The sequence below is a fragment of the Pinus tabuliformis genome, chromosome X (genome assembly GCF_031772625.1).
Source record: "Pinus tabuliformis cultivar Carrire ecotype Pingquan chromosome X, CPIR1, whole genome shotgun sequence".
Lineage (NCBI taxonomy): Eukaryota > Viridiplantae > Streptophyta > Pinopsida > Pinales > Pinaceae > Pinus > Pinus tabuliformis.
In genome coordinates, this window is record NC_142308.1 from 1,336,639,458 (window position 1) to 1,336,655,133 (window position 15,676).

The following is a 15,676-nucleotide window of genomic DNA, read 5'->3' on the forward strand; positions in this document are numbered from 1 at the left end:
TATACTATGTTATAGGTATGGACGGCTTTAGAAGAAGCAACATTTCGATGTAATGGACCTTTTGGTATCTTGGGGGGTACCTCAACTTCCTCTAGAAGCAGTTGCTTGATATTCCCATGCTTGGTGCATATGAGGTCCTCTAGAAGTAATTGATTGAGATTCCCATGCAATGTGCTGAGGTCCTCTAGAAGAAGCTTCTTGAGCCTCCTTCGCTTCGACTTAGGGGGATTGTTCGTACTCTGTTGAGCATACACTTGAACTTGAGGAGGTAATTATTATTGTGGCGAAAGTGGAGGAGGCATGGGATATTAGGGCGTTGTTTCCAAAGGGGCTAGAGCGTTGGGCAGTGAATAAGGATAAAAAGGATTCATGGAAACATTGGGATAACCAGGCGGAGCAACAACTAGCCCATGCATATGACGTGCTTGTACCTTCGAAAGCATTGACATGTGAATGATCTAGAGGGGGATAGGTGTAAGTGGAACAAGTCCCCCCTTAGGGTTGACCATAACTCATGTGAGGTTGAGGATATGGTGGATGTTAACATTGTGGGATAGATCCAATGATACTGTCTGTTATCACTGTAAAACTTCCTTAAAAAATTTGGACAACTTACATGGTTTTTCAATTCTTGTATCAGTCATGGTCAAGTCATGGTGAAGTCATTTTTATGTTTTAGAGTCTAAGTCATAGGGTTAGAGTCTCATGTCCATCTTCAAATAAAGTTTGATAGCCTCATTCCATGTCCTAGAAGCCTCACCATGTGTTTATAAGACATATCTCACATAATTTCGGAGAAATTTTGAAACTAGCTACGAATCCACATTTTCGTAGTGCAGACAGTGTAAAAATCCTGTTTTGCGCTACGAAATCAGTGTTTTCATAGCGCTACGAAACCCCTGTAGCAACCTGTTTCAGCAAAAAAAAATTGTTTTACTAGTTAACTTCCAGAAGCTCTTCTGAGCAGTTGAAAACTCATCTCTGAAAATTGAAAGAGGTTTTTATTCCTAAGATACTAAAGTACAAAAAACTCTTCCACTTTCTTCAAATACAATGTGATCTGGGATAAATGAAGGACCAAAGTTGCGCTACGAAACTGCTGTAGGTGCAGTTTTTCATCTCCTGTTTTACACCTGTTTTTCAAAGACTCATTCTAGGCGGTAGAAAAGATGTTTCAAAAAACCAAGAGAGGTTTTTGTTCAGAACGGATTGGTTCACAAAAACCTCCTTCCGTTTTTCCAAATACATTTTGTACGAGAAGTTATGACCTCTGTCCCAAGACCTATTTTTCAGCCAGAACAGAGCAAGGGACAGTTTCCTGTTTGACACGTGTTTTTCAAGGACAGTTTCTGGACAGCTGGAGAAATTTTTTAAAAAACCAGGAGAGGTTTTTGTTTTGGAAAACATGGGATACAAAAACCTCCTTCAGTTTCGTAAAATGTGTCATGGATGAAGAGATAAAGGCTCTGTCCCACGTGCCAGTTTTCAAGTATCTAATCCTAAAAACAGGGAAACATGTTCCCTAATTTCTAGGGTTTGTCTAGGGTTTGTCATCAGCAGTTGGGTGACCACGTGGGAGGCTTCATCAAATTCGACTTCATGGAGTGTTAGGTTTCAAATAATGTTTTAAATGTTTAGATAAGTTTGTTGTAATCATAATAAGGAGTTACACTCCTAGTTGTATTAGGTCTCTAGGACTGCTAGTTAGGTGTCAAATGCATTTAAAGTCTTGTTTTATGGTTAGAATAGGTGTCACTGATGGTAAATTCGAATTCCCCTCATGATGGAGGAAGGAATCCAAGCATGTAAAGAGTTCTATATATAGAAGAACATCTGATGTACAAGGGGTTGGAAAGTTTTATGGAAAAACTTGTATTTGGCATATGTATGACTCATTTTCAATAATACATGCTTGACTTTGCTTCTCAGGATTCATGAAGGGTTTTTCATGTTCAGAATATGTGATGTTGTCCTTTTTCTTAATTCTTACAGTGGTATGGATGTATAATCACTCAGAATTCACTGAATGTGCTCTGACTTCCTGTATACATGCATAAACTATGTGTCCCATATGAGTTTATGTTCTGAATATTTAAACGCTGAATGCCCTGACTTCCATGTAAGGTTGAGTTCATTGTTATATTGAGGTGTTGTTGACTCCATAAGCCCAATGGATTTTTACTGATCATGTTCAACCATTCATATTTTTCATACTTGTTTCATAGAGTTAGCCATCTAATCTTTATCAAAATCATTAACCTTTGAGAGAGCCCTCTCAGGTTGAGGAGGCTAAGCCTCAGCCAAAAGTTGGTTTGAAATAGTTACACTGAGATAGTCTGATCAGCAGCCTATCAGGGTCCTATTTTGGTGATAACATTTTGGTGCGTCTGCCGGGAGTCTGAAGATTATTCATTCCCGAAATCAATGGTTGAACTTCTGAAGGTAGCAGGAGCTCAGACATCTTTTTGAGGCTGCAAAACTACCTTGGCGACTCCACACATCGAATAAGAAATTGGAAGGTGACTCCACTGCTAGAAGATCAGTAGCTTGATGAAGTTTCAAGATGAGTTCCACTGCAAGAATGAATGCCAGGTATGCTCCTATGAATCGGTCTCATATCCCTGGTTTTCCAAATCCTATGCCAAAGGTTGATTGGTTAGATGATCTTCCAATATTCAAAGATGAAAAGAAGGACAATGTTGCTCTTCATTTGGTTAGGTTTCATATGCATGTACGCAGTCTTAAGGTTCATTTCCCTGAAGATTGTCTCATGAAGATGTTTATGACCACTTTAGAAGGAAAAGCATGGTCTTGGTATAAAAATTTGGAAAATGGTTCAATATATTCGCTTGCTAGTTTTCATGATGAATTCTATGAGATGTATAAAGAATGTTATCCTTCCTTATTGCTGCTCAAAGATTGTTGTAGACATTCTTTAAGTCTTATTCAGTACTTGGAGGATTGTTATGATGATGATGAATTTATGGATGAAGAAATTTTAGAGGCTCTTCAAAACAATGCATTTCAGCACCAAGAAGAAAGTATAACATCTCATGAAACGCAGCATGAAGATCAGCAGGGGTTTATTTGTGAAAACCATGTTTCATCCTTTGATATGAATGAAAAGATGCAGCAGATTTGTCAGTCTTTTGATCATAAAGAATATGAAATTGATTGCAAACACCAAGAAGAAATACTGGAAGAAATTTCTTATAATCCTCAGGCAGAAGAAAAGGTTGTTCAATTTTGTAATTCCTTGCAGCAGCTTACTTCAAAGAATGATAACAATAGTGAGGAAAATTACATTGTTTATGAGAATCATGCAGAAAGGCAGTTGGATAGTACATCAAAGGAATTTTGTGTGGTTGAGAATCAGTTGTCTAAAGATGTAGAGTGTTCTTATGATCATCAAAATAACCATGTCTTCTTTGACCCTATAAGTGAATACATGGCAAAGCTTTGCACACCAGTATTTCATTTTCATTTGCATTATGAAGATCAGGTACATTATAAGTTGATTTGGTCATCTCACTATCATGGTTATTTTGAGGTTGAATGCAGTCAAGAGCCTCCCATATCAGAAAGGACAATTGATTGGCTTTATTGGAAATATCATGTTGCTTGAGCTACAAGTGGAGCTTGCAGCAGATAGGGTAGGTAGGAATGTGCAAATAAGCTCAGGGTAGGTTGACTGAGCATCTATTTCAGTAGGTATAGTTTGAATTCTTCTTAAAAAAAATCATTCAAGGCTTGAGGAGAAAATTGGGCAGAAGTTCAAAGTTTTCTTCTAGAGGATGGATAGCGGCACTGGAGCTACAGGTTCTTAATGTACCACAAGGGCACACTATCCCTAGTGGAACCACTGTTATCACTGTAAAACTTCCTTAAAAAATTTGGACAAATTACATGGTTTTTCAATTCTTGTATCAATCATGGTCAAGTCATGGTGAAGTCATTTTTATGTTTTAGAGTCTAAGTCATAGGGTTAGAGTCTCATGTCCATCTTCAAATAAAGTTTGATAGCCTCATTCCATGTCCTAGAAGCCTCACCATGTGTTTAGAAGACATATCTCACATAATTTCGGAGAAATTTTGAAACTAGCTATGAATCCACGTTTTCGTAGCGCAGACAGTGTAAAAATCCTATTTTGCGCTACGAAATCAGTGTTTTCATAGCGCTACGAAACCCCTGTAGTAGCCTGTTTCAGCAAAAAAAAATTGTTTTACTAGTTAACTTCCAGAAGCTTTTCTGAGCAGTTGAAAACTCATCTCTGAAAATTGAAAGAGTTTTTTATTCCTAAGATACTAAAGTACAAAAACCTCTTCCACTTTCTTCAAATACATTATGATCTGGGAGAAATGAAGGACAAAAGTTGCGCTACGAAACTGCTGTAGGTGCAGTTTTTCATCTCCTGTTTTACACCTGTTTTTCAAAGACTCATTCTGGGCGGTAGAAAAGATGTTTCAAAAAACCAAGAGAGGTTTTTGTTAAGCACGGATTGGTTCACAAACACCTCCTTCAGTTTTTCCAAATAAATTTTGTACAAGAAGTTATGACCTCTGTCCCAAGACCTATTTTTCAGACAGAACAGAGCAAGGGACAGTTTCTTGTTTGACACGTGTTTTTCAAGGACAGTTTCTGGACAGCTGGAAAATGTTTTAAAAAACCAGGAGAGGTTTTTGTTCTAGACAATATGGGCTACAAAAACCTCCTTCAGTTTTGTAAAATGTGGCATGGATGAAGAGATAAAGGCTCTGTCCCACGTGCCAGTTTTCAAGTATCTAATCCTAAAAATAGGGAAACATGTTCCCTAATTTCTAGGTTTGTCTAAGGTTTGTCATCAGCAGTTGGGTGACCACGTGGGAGGCTTCATCAAATTCGACATCATGGAGTGTTAGGTGTCAAATAATGTTTTAAATGTTTAGATAAGTTTGTTGTAATCATAATAAGGAGTTACACTCCTAGTTGTATTAGGTCTCTAGGACTGCTAGTTAGGTGTCAAATGCATTTAAAGTCTTGTTTTATGGTTAGAATAGGTGTCACTGATGGTAAATTCGAATTCCCCTCATGATGGAGGAAGGAATCCAAGCATGTAAAGAGCTCTATATATAGAAGAACATCTGATGTACAAGGGGTTGGAAATTTTTATGGAAAAACTTGTATTTGGCATATGTATGACTCATTTTCAATAATACATGCTTGACTTTGCTTCTCAGGATTCATGAAGGGTTTTTCATGTTCAGAATATGTGATGTTGTCCTTTTTCTTAATTCTTACAGTGGTATGGATGTATAATCACTCATAATTCACTGAATGTGCTCTGACTTCCTGTATACATGCATAAACTGTGTGTCCCATATGAGTTTATGTTCTGAATATTTAAACATTGAATGCCCTAACTTCCATGTAAGGTTGAGTTCATTGTTATATTGAGGTGTTTTTGACTCCATAATCCCAATGGATTTTTACTGATCATGTTCAACCATTCATATTTTTCATACTTGTTTCATAGAGTTAGCCATCTAATCTTTATCAAAATCATTAACCTTTGAGAGAGCCCTCTCAGGTTGAGGAGGCTAAGCCTTAGCCAAAAGTTGGTTTGAAATAGTTACACTGAGATAGTCTGATCAGCAGCCTATCAGGGTCCTATTTTGGTGATAACACTGTCAGTGGCATGAGATGCTCCTGGTGCATTAGCAGCACTAGGCCGAGGTAGATTGGGAAGGAAAGTATAAACATAACCTGACTATGCATAGATTATGTCATATTTCAAAGCTATCAGGAGTGATTCTTCCTCAGACTAAGGGAAGTGAGAGGTGACATCCTTACCTATGGGGGCCAAAATCATTCTAGGAAACCAAGCCATATAGACATGGTCTTATAATTCAGGGGCCCTACACATGCTCCTCCTTCTGCATCATTCTTGAACATGGTCAGATAGGCTGGTGGTAGAAGTTTGACGGAAAGAAGTTAAGAGTTCAGTATCTATGTCGTATCGGAAAGGTAGATGGAAATAGGAAATAAATTCTTTGGAAAAAGTTGTGAAGGTGGAATGGGAGGCATGCAGTTGTTCCACATACCATTTGGTATTATCTCCAATAAGGGTGTGTTGGAAAAGGTAAATATGAATGGAGTCTTCAATGATGGAATTATATGAACACCACATATGGAAAAAGTGAACATGATTTGTGGGGTCTTCTCCAATATTACCTTCGAACTTGGGGATGTCAAAAGGAATCTTGGAAGGCATAGCAAGAAAATTGAGGTCATGGAGAAGAGGATCATTGATGAGCTGGTTGAAATAGGGAAGGTTCAAACCATCCATACAGGGGAGAAATGGGAGGTTAGTGACCATACTAGCAGAGGTTCCACCTATGGGTTTACCTTGGTTACTACCTTGGTTTACCGCACCCAGGTTGGTGCCTGACATGGTAGCGGTATGGGTTTGGGAAGATGCAGAATCAAAGGAATGACCATAAGAATTAGAAGAACCAGAGTCAGAATGTGGACTCAATGGAGTACAAGGAGGACGAACTTTAACTCGATGGGTAGGAGTAAGATTTCCTAAAGGAAACTAGGGGTGAAGGCCACGAAATATCTATGACAAATGTCTATGGGGCACAATGATGAGTCAATAGACTAAAGGGTGATGATAGGAGAAAAGAGTAACAAACATCAAGCAAACACTAGTGCAGTGGTGCAAGTGAAAAATAACTATTTTGATATGCTACTCTAATTCAAGAAAACACATCCTATCAAAGAAAAAATCACATCTATCCTACAGGTGTTCTAAATCCTCAAACAAGTCCAAGATATATTGTTTCAAATGGTCTTCTAAGAGAATTCTTACTTGACAGAATCTGATCCCTACAAGCAGAGTTGTCTAGAGATAGGTGGGGTAGAGAATCAACTGATGCCCACAACCAATCCTATAGGGTGTTTTCCTATGATTGGTCACTATGGTTACCTTCATCCCATGGGAGTGGTTGATTCTTGAGCTTCTTTGTGATTATCTAAACTGTTAGATTCCCTGGCATGGGTTGGGTATCCATGAGCAGAACCGCTCGCACGATGACCTAGCCTAACCCTATCTAAATCAGGTTATTGACGCACTTTGACTTTGGACCATGGCATGGTGAAGGATGTTAAGCTCCCTAATATGTCAAAAATTTATGTCTCAATGTAAGTGATCGATGGGTATTATTGGAAGCTTATCCCACCGATTCTACACTTAACTACATAGATTGTTTTGGCCATGGTGCCCAAGTGGTCTTAATCTATATGAGTGGAATTATTAAGGTGTAGTGTTTCAAGTCTTGGCTTGGCACTGTTAACCAAGATCACGTTCACTTAGGGTGTGTACGCATGTGAAAAATATGTGTCAAGTGGATGAGTTAATTGAGCATATTTTATGATTCCATGTGCTACTAAAAATAAAGTGTTGAAAAACTGTAAATAATGTTGAAAACGGACAATAAAATAAATAGTCAATCCAAGCACACAAACCCCCACCCAAAGAAACTAACAAGCAACAAAGAAAGAGGTGGCAAATAAGCTACTCAAGGAAACACTTATGGCCAAAATATCTAAGGTCAAAGGTATTGAGATCTAGAGGCAACAATCTGATGTAAATGATGCAGAAAACCAGTAAAGAATAGAGTGTAAACAACTAGTAAAGGGAAAAAAAGGGATGCAAAATGGAGGGTACCCAAGGGGATCCTATGGAGGTAAGCCAACAATAAATTCAAAGTGGAATAAATTATTGTAAATAAATGTCTAATGGGATTTTTATAACCTGCTAAAAATACTAAAAAACAGTGGTTGGGACTACTGCAAACTAGACTCCTCACTTTAGAAACCCTTTTCCTAAATGGTGGAGTACTGTAAACCCTAGGGGGATTTTTCCTTCCTCAAGAAGAGTTTTCTAAGAATATCTAGACCTATATTATGACACAAGAAATATAGGAAGCCCTCCCTAACGCACAGACAATGGTCACAGAAAAGAAAATGAAAAATTCTGAAAATATTTCTGAAAAATGTAGAACATAGGTACTGACTTGTAAAGTGCATTGGGAAATAGTTTAGGGGCTGAAAAGAGTGTTGGGATGCAAAAAAGATCCTAAAAAGTGTGATATGTTCCCATAATTCTTGCTCGGTATATTTCACCGAGATTGTGTCATCTCCTGCTCGATCGATACTTGTGAATTGCGGAAAGATGTGAAACCCCAACAGAAACCAATAATTTTCAAGAAAACAAACGAGATCTAAAAATAGAAATTGAGAAGCTAAATTAGTTGGGAAAACACTAAAGAGGGTTAAAACAACAATCACCAAGGTTTTGAATTACTACACCATCAAAGTCGCCATTTGTTGATGATTAAAGTGTTAAAGACCAAGTGGAGTTGCCATTTGTTAGTGTAAATATTTCAGAAAATTGTACCAAAAATTATTCACTTAAGTCACTAGTGACAATTGACCCTAACAAGAAAATGTGGCTTCTTCTATGCTTCAGATCTTCAATAAAACATGATAAAACTCTGCAAGAAAATATATGATGCAAGCCCAAAACATATAGCAGCAGTAAAGAAAAGTGCAATAACCCAATAGAAGACTTTAAATGAATAATAATTTTATTGAAACACCTGGTGAAGAAGATTTACAACATGGGTCTGTAAATCCCCCTCCGTGGGATGGGTCTTTTTGATGTCCTTGTGCTTCAACGATCTTGTTTTTCTCTCTCAAATATGCAGAAAACCCAAAAGCAAGATGGAACTCAAGTGGGAGCTCAAATGTTGTGAGATGATAATGGTGACAATGATAATGATCATGGTGAAGAATGAATGGAAAACCATCTTATTTATAACAAAGTATTGAGATAAATTAGGAATTGGAAAATAATAAAATATTATTGACCAAATCAAAATCTAGCCATTAGGAATACTTTATTATATTTTTTGGAGAGGGAAAAGATATTCAAAATGGTCAAATATCTTTATTTAGAAAATGGTTGAAGTAATTAACAAATAAAATGATTTATTAATCACTTTGTGAGGATTAAGAAAAGTGTGAATTTGAAATAATTATTAAATAATGGTTTAACAATTATTCCAAAAATAACAATAATAAATAAACAGTGATTTATTTAATTAATCCAAGGTGATTTAGTCAAATGTCACAAGGAATAATTATCAAATAATGATTTAATAATTATTCCTAGAGAAAATTAATTAAATAATGGTTTATTCAATTATTCTCATGGGGTTTTTTAATTCTAATTAGAAATAATTTAATAAAAATGGTTTACTAAATTATTTTCTATGGTGAAAGTTATTTTGTTATGGTAAAATTAATCCTACGTGGTTTATTTAGATCCACCTAGTTAGAAATGGCTAGGTGATCATTGTTTAGGTGATAACAAGCGCAGAAAGAAAAGATGTTACTTTAATGGGACACCAATAACCTACACATCTAGTTGGACTTATTTTATGATAGCATCGATGTGAAAATTTTGGTATATCATTTCAAGCTATGAGGGGTGATTGTCATACACTTTTAATATGATTATAGAAGGAATGAGATAAGATTATCCAATATTTCACTAGACTTTGGAAGACATCATGCATGTATACGTGCCTTTGCTAATAATGCAATGTTGGATTATGGCATTAATTATTGAAATTGGTAATTGAAAAGCTTCAGATGGGAGGAGATGTAGATATTCCTCTTTATCCACATCAAATACAATCCTTCGATCATCTGAGAGATCCATAATTCCCATAATAGATAGTAGAGACTCTTGTTGGGATGGACATGTTTAAAGGACCTCTAGAGCTGACATGGCCACAAGGATTGTGCTAATTCATCTAATACACTATAGTTACAGGTGGCTAGGTAATGGGAATTAGGTATGTCTTGATGCTTGGAAATATTAGGTATCACCTCAACTAATGGTTGGGAGGTCCATATGGTTTCAGTTAATGATTTCTTAGGCTTTGAGAAAAGAGATAATTGAGCCTTAGTGGAGGATTATATTGATATGAAAGGGTGGCAATATTAATGTGAGTAAAATCCAACATTAGGGTTTGAGCTTCCATTTGCAAGTTGATTTGGTACTATAATAAGGGGGAAATATTAGTTGTTGTTGATGGCCATGTACCCTTTGGTAGGAAACGGGTTTCGAAGCACAACTAATTCTGAAGATGGGGGTTGAGAAGAATATGAAGGTGGATTATTTCCTTGCTTGGAATTCACCATCACTTTGAATGGATGATGCATCTATGGGAGAAAGGGACACTCATGTGTATAATGACCATATGTACCACAAAAAGTGCAACACTTATTCATTGGAATGTTTGTGTTCTACTATGGTTGATTACCCTATTTTTAGGTCATGGTATTAAAGTTGCACCCATTATTGGCATTGGGTTACCAGCCTTGGTTGCATCGGTTCCGCTAGTTCTGAGCATTCTATTTTTCCCATTTTAACCTTTATTCGAATTAGGGGGATTATTCACATTTTTCTATGCATATGTAATCTATATTTAATCATTATGTTACTTTTCATCGATATTGATACTTTTAAAGTCAAAAACTTTGAGGAATAAACTCACAATATCATTTTTATTGGTAAGTCTCAATTTGGTGAAGTGGGTTTTGAAATATTCTCGAAGTAGTTTGAGGAATTAAATGACATTTTCTTGGGGTAAACACTTTCCACTTAAGTACAAAACCCATTAGCACTATTATGTACTCGTATAAATTTCAAATGGCGTAAGAAATAACTCAAATGTAGTTTGTATGCAAAAGCTATGCCACTTGAAAGTTTACCTTCATGTTTTGATCACCATGATATAAGAGGATTCCATGTCAGCCCCTATTAATTATTTAAAGGAGCTAGCCACATGAACATGATAATAATCTCTAGAAGGGTCAATATTGTAACTCTAGTTAAGAGTTGAAGGACTTCTCAAACTTAACCGTTAGTAGGATATTAGGCTATGTTATAACCAGGCCACTAGGAGGAAAACAGGTTCAATTCTATTCGTGTGCACTTTGTTCGATAGATGAGAATATTTGTGGAGAGTGGATCAAGAGAGAGAAAACATAAGAATATTTGTGGAGAGTGGATGGAGAGAGAGAAAACATAGAAGGTATGTGCACTATAGTAATACATGGGCCATAAGATTAATTTTTTTGTACTTGCATCAATTTTCATTCATAGAAAGAGAGAGTAGAGAAACCTCACCTTCCAATTAGGTTTTCTCCTATAAGTGTTACTTAGATCATATCTTAGGTTATTATGGTTGTGATTGACATATTTATTTATTTTCCTTATTTTCGCATTTTATATATTACACGCATGAAAACAATAACTTAATGAATCGAAAAGTATAAGGAGAATAACCCTCATAGTATAGATTTCATATTTTAAGTATAATTTATAGATCTATTTTGACAAATTATACAATAAAATATCCATGGAAATTTGTATATCATATTGGAAGCAGAGCAGGTTTCTTTGGGTATTTTGTGGGATGTTGCATGGGATCAATATTAATTTAAGTGAAAATCTTAAAATCCTAGCCATGGCTAACAAATACTTCAATAACCCTTAACATCTAGCAAAGGAGATGCTCTCAAGGGTATAAGAATGGGTTGTAGAAATTGTCCACAATGTGAACCTCCTTATGGTGGCTCTAGCGAACAAGATTGGAATTAGAGAAGTTTGAGGTTATATCTTATAGATCATATTATAGGGAGAATCAAGGGATATGGCAGAACCAAAAAGGAGTCTAGGAAAGAAACTGAAAGATAACAACATAATTCAAGTGTCATGAACCATTCACAGTCCCTATTTAAGATGGAAGCTAAGTTCAACATCAAGCCATGTCAAGGTAAGATTGATGCTTTGAAACTAAATCATTTGTTTTAAGAGTTAAAAGTTAATTTAGTGTTCAACACATAAAGGAATAACAAAAAATATCTTCTCCCATTTGAAACTATATGTCCATGCCCTAACCTGGTGGGAAATCCATACGAAAACCCAAAGGTTGGAGGACGATACCCAATGAATAAGTCCAAATATTTCAAAACTCTCATAAATTCATAGAACTACCCTATTGAGTATATAGAGGTCTAGTGGATCTAGTGTCTTTACTTCAAGTAGAGACAAGGAAAGAGTGTACAGGAGTACACCACCAAATTTAGAAATTATTTGTTATCTCCCTAAAGAACCACAATGTACTCATCAAGTATCGGGGGTTCTATATATTCATATTCAGAATCAAGTGATGTCATTAAAAATTAGAATGATGGATGAGGCTTTTGTACAAGCACAATACCTACAGAATATTGGCTCGAAGAAAGGGAAATCAATTGGGTCAAAGAAGGAGTGCCAAGAAATTTACAAGGAGTGGAATAAGTGGAAAAGGGGAAAAAGACAAAAGGATAGTAAACATAACATACTATTGCAAATATACCAACAACCATTGCACCCACTATAACACGTTTATATATAGGATAAGTGTTAGAAGTTGCATCCAAATATCAATCTGAAGAACCAAAATAAATATGTTAAGAAGAAAAATCACATGGACACAAATTCAAGTAATCAAGTGAAAATAAGGTTGGATGTGGATGAGAATATTTTTTTCACATCAATGTAGAAGGGGGTGGATACAATTAGCCTTTAACAATGAGAAAAAAAAAGAAGGAAATGACCAAGCTCTTACATATAAAAATGTTTCTAGTGTGTGTTGTCATTGATGTCAACTATAGTGTCATTGGTGTCAAAGGAATTTTTGATCGAGTTTCCAGTGTCATTAATATTAAAGGAAGTGCACAAGAAAGCTCAGGTGGAGCCAAGAAAAGATCAAGTAGTAAAGGGGGACAACAAGGGGCATAGCAGGAAGATGGAATGGAATTTAGTGCATGGACCAAAATTTGGCATTTCCATGATGTGCTCGCACAAATGAAAGTTCACTTATTTTCTTACATTGAGAACATTCGAGGTCTAGGGTCCAGTAGAAACATTCAAGGCATGGGTTTGTTATGAGCTAGAGGCATGGTAATGGTGTAATATTCAAACACAATGTGGAAAATATTAAAGGTTGGAAAAACACTTATAATGCAAATCAATTGTCTTTCCACAAAAGAGCCCAGCGTTAATCACGAATAGTAATCCATTATTAACAATGATTAAACCATGTTTAAGCAGCTACCAGAGAGGGTTAGGAGTGCTTAAGTATATCAAGGTATTAGAGCATTAGGAACCTATGAGAACATGAAAAAACATTAGATGGGTATGGTGTGGAAATGGTATGACATGGCACTTCCATGTGGATGACAAGTGGAAGACCTGATGATGAGGCAAAAGTAGGGAGTGACACGTGAGAAGAAGAAATGGAATTTTTGACTAGTCGATTGAATGATTGGCAAGTGACGTGTGGAAGGTACATGTTAAATTTTAGATACATGGAAGGCTCTGATTGGTCACAAAAAATGACATGGAATATGACTTCGCAGGTGATGTGTACATGGTGGGTCCCATACCGAAGCACCAAGCACCAGATTTCAATTTTTTTTATAAAATTCAAGGTCAATATCTGGTATGACTTGGAAATAAGACATGGAAAAAATGATGTGATAGAATGACCACATGATAGACTATGATTAGCCCATGTTACCCTAATTTGGTTGATCCATAGATCTCGGGATTTGTGTCAAGATTATGTTTGGAAATTTTTTCTTGTGTATTCTATTTCAACTAAAATATCCAAAAATCATTATTTTGTGCCAAATTTAGCATATCTAATGGATAGCCTAGTGTGGGCCCTATATAAGGATAATGAAGTACTATGATAAGATATAAGTGAAGCAATCTGGCATGGCATATCTTGGTGTGATGGAGAAATAGTTTTTGATTGCATCCAAGTGTAAAAAGAATTGTTAAATAATGTTATGTCTGGCAGGTTTAGGATTATACTACTACTATGATGGTGTAGAAGGTCACAGTACTATCTCATTGAAATTATGCAATGGAGGACATGGTCACAACCCATATTTATAGGATGCTCATTTATATAGTAATTGACTTTGAGGGCTAACCATCACCACACTAAATTATGTAAAGAACGTGAATGTCTCTAGTATCTGGTATAGTCAGTAATGGTTTGAGTCAATGAGGGTTTTTCCAAAGGACATAGATGCAAAGTGAGGTCGTAGAGTGTTAAAAGGCTAAATCATCTATGTATTTTTTGGTTGGATGAAAGGGAGCTAAAATGAAGAAATATCACTCAATAGGTAATATCAAATTTCTCAGCTCTAAAGGGTGCTAAGGAAGAATAAAAGGTTGGTGTCATAGTTAAAATAAAATATACAGTGGTAAAGTTGAGACAGGTGAACTCAATGTGAACAGGGAGAGAGAAAGGTGTAAGAACTTGGGAAAATAAAATAATATTGGGTGTAAATAAAGTGTGACATGTTGAAGTGGTCAAAGGATCCATAATACTATGAGTCAATACCATGGATTGACACCCATAGTAAAGAAAGGCCATAAACTATAAAAGTAAATAAAAACAATTGAAATAGTTTTTGAATCTGTGCATATGTAAGGAATCAAAAAAACTAAGGAGATTGAGAAAAAAACAATAGACCAAGTGAGGAATAGTAAGCCAATTCAAGTAGAGGAAGTTTGAGCATATGAAGTTGCAGAGTGAAGGGTGGTGACAGGGTTGAATGTGCATAAGTAGATAACATAATAGATTAGATTGTAGATTTGAGGTGCAGTTGAAAAAGAAGTTGAGCTATGTGTAGAGAATGAGCAGTGCAAGATCTAGGTAGGTAAATGTATATCAAAGATCAAAGAAGTATAAACGTGTGAAAAGTAACTATAGCTCCTATGGATCTAGTTTGAAAATCTGTTGAAAAAAGGATCTGATAGGAAAATCGGGTTAGTTGTTATAAATCATAGGGGATAGGTGTCACCTTTAGGTTGGTTCCTTTATATCATGGCATCAATGGCTCCTTTAGTTTTTTTCCTATAAATTATAGGGGTTAGGTATCTCCTTCAGGTTGGTGCCTATAAATCAAAGGATCGGTGTCTCCTTCAAGTTGGTGCATATATATTAGAGGGGAGAGGTGTCTCCTTCAAGTTAGTGCGATTTGTGTCTCCCTTTAATTGTTTCCATGTGCAATTGGTGTGCTTATGTGATTGGTGTGTTGAATGGTTTGAATTGTATTATATTATTAAAATTGTAAAATATTCCATTATACTAATTCACGCCCCCTATTAGTATAATCATAATTCCAATAATTGGTATCAAAGTGGATGTATTCAAAAGTAACATAACCGCTAGAAGATATAAAAAGAACCATTATTAGTCAAGATTAATTTTCCATAGAGATAACACCATTATTTAATGGATCAAATTATCTAAACTAGGAAGTAAGAATAAAGTAGTATATAATGGTTCTTAACATCGATGCATGGCAATCTGTAATGGATGGAAGGAAGAATAATAAATATAATACAAACCATGAATACCATCTTGAGTGGGTTGTAAAAATCATATTATTATAAAGTGATTTACAGTGAAATTTCAAAAGAAATGTTGGATAAGTTGCAATGCATCTACAAGGGAGATGATATGCACACTAGATATGAAACAAAGATAA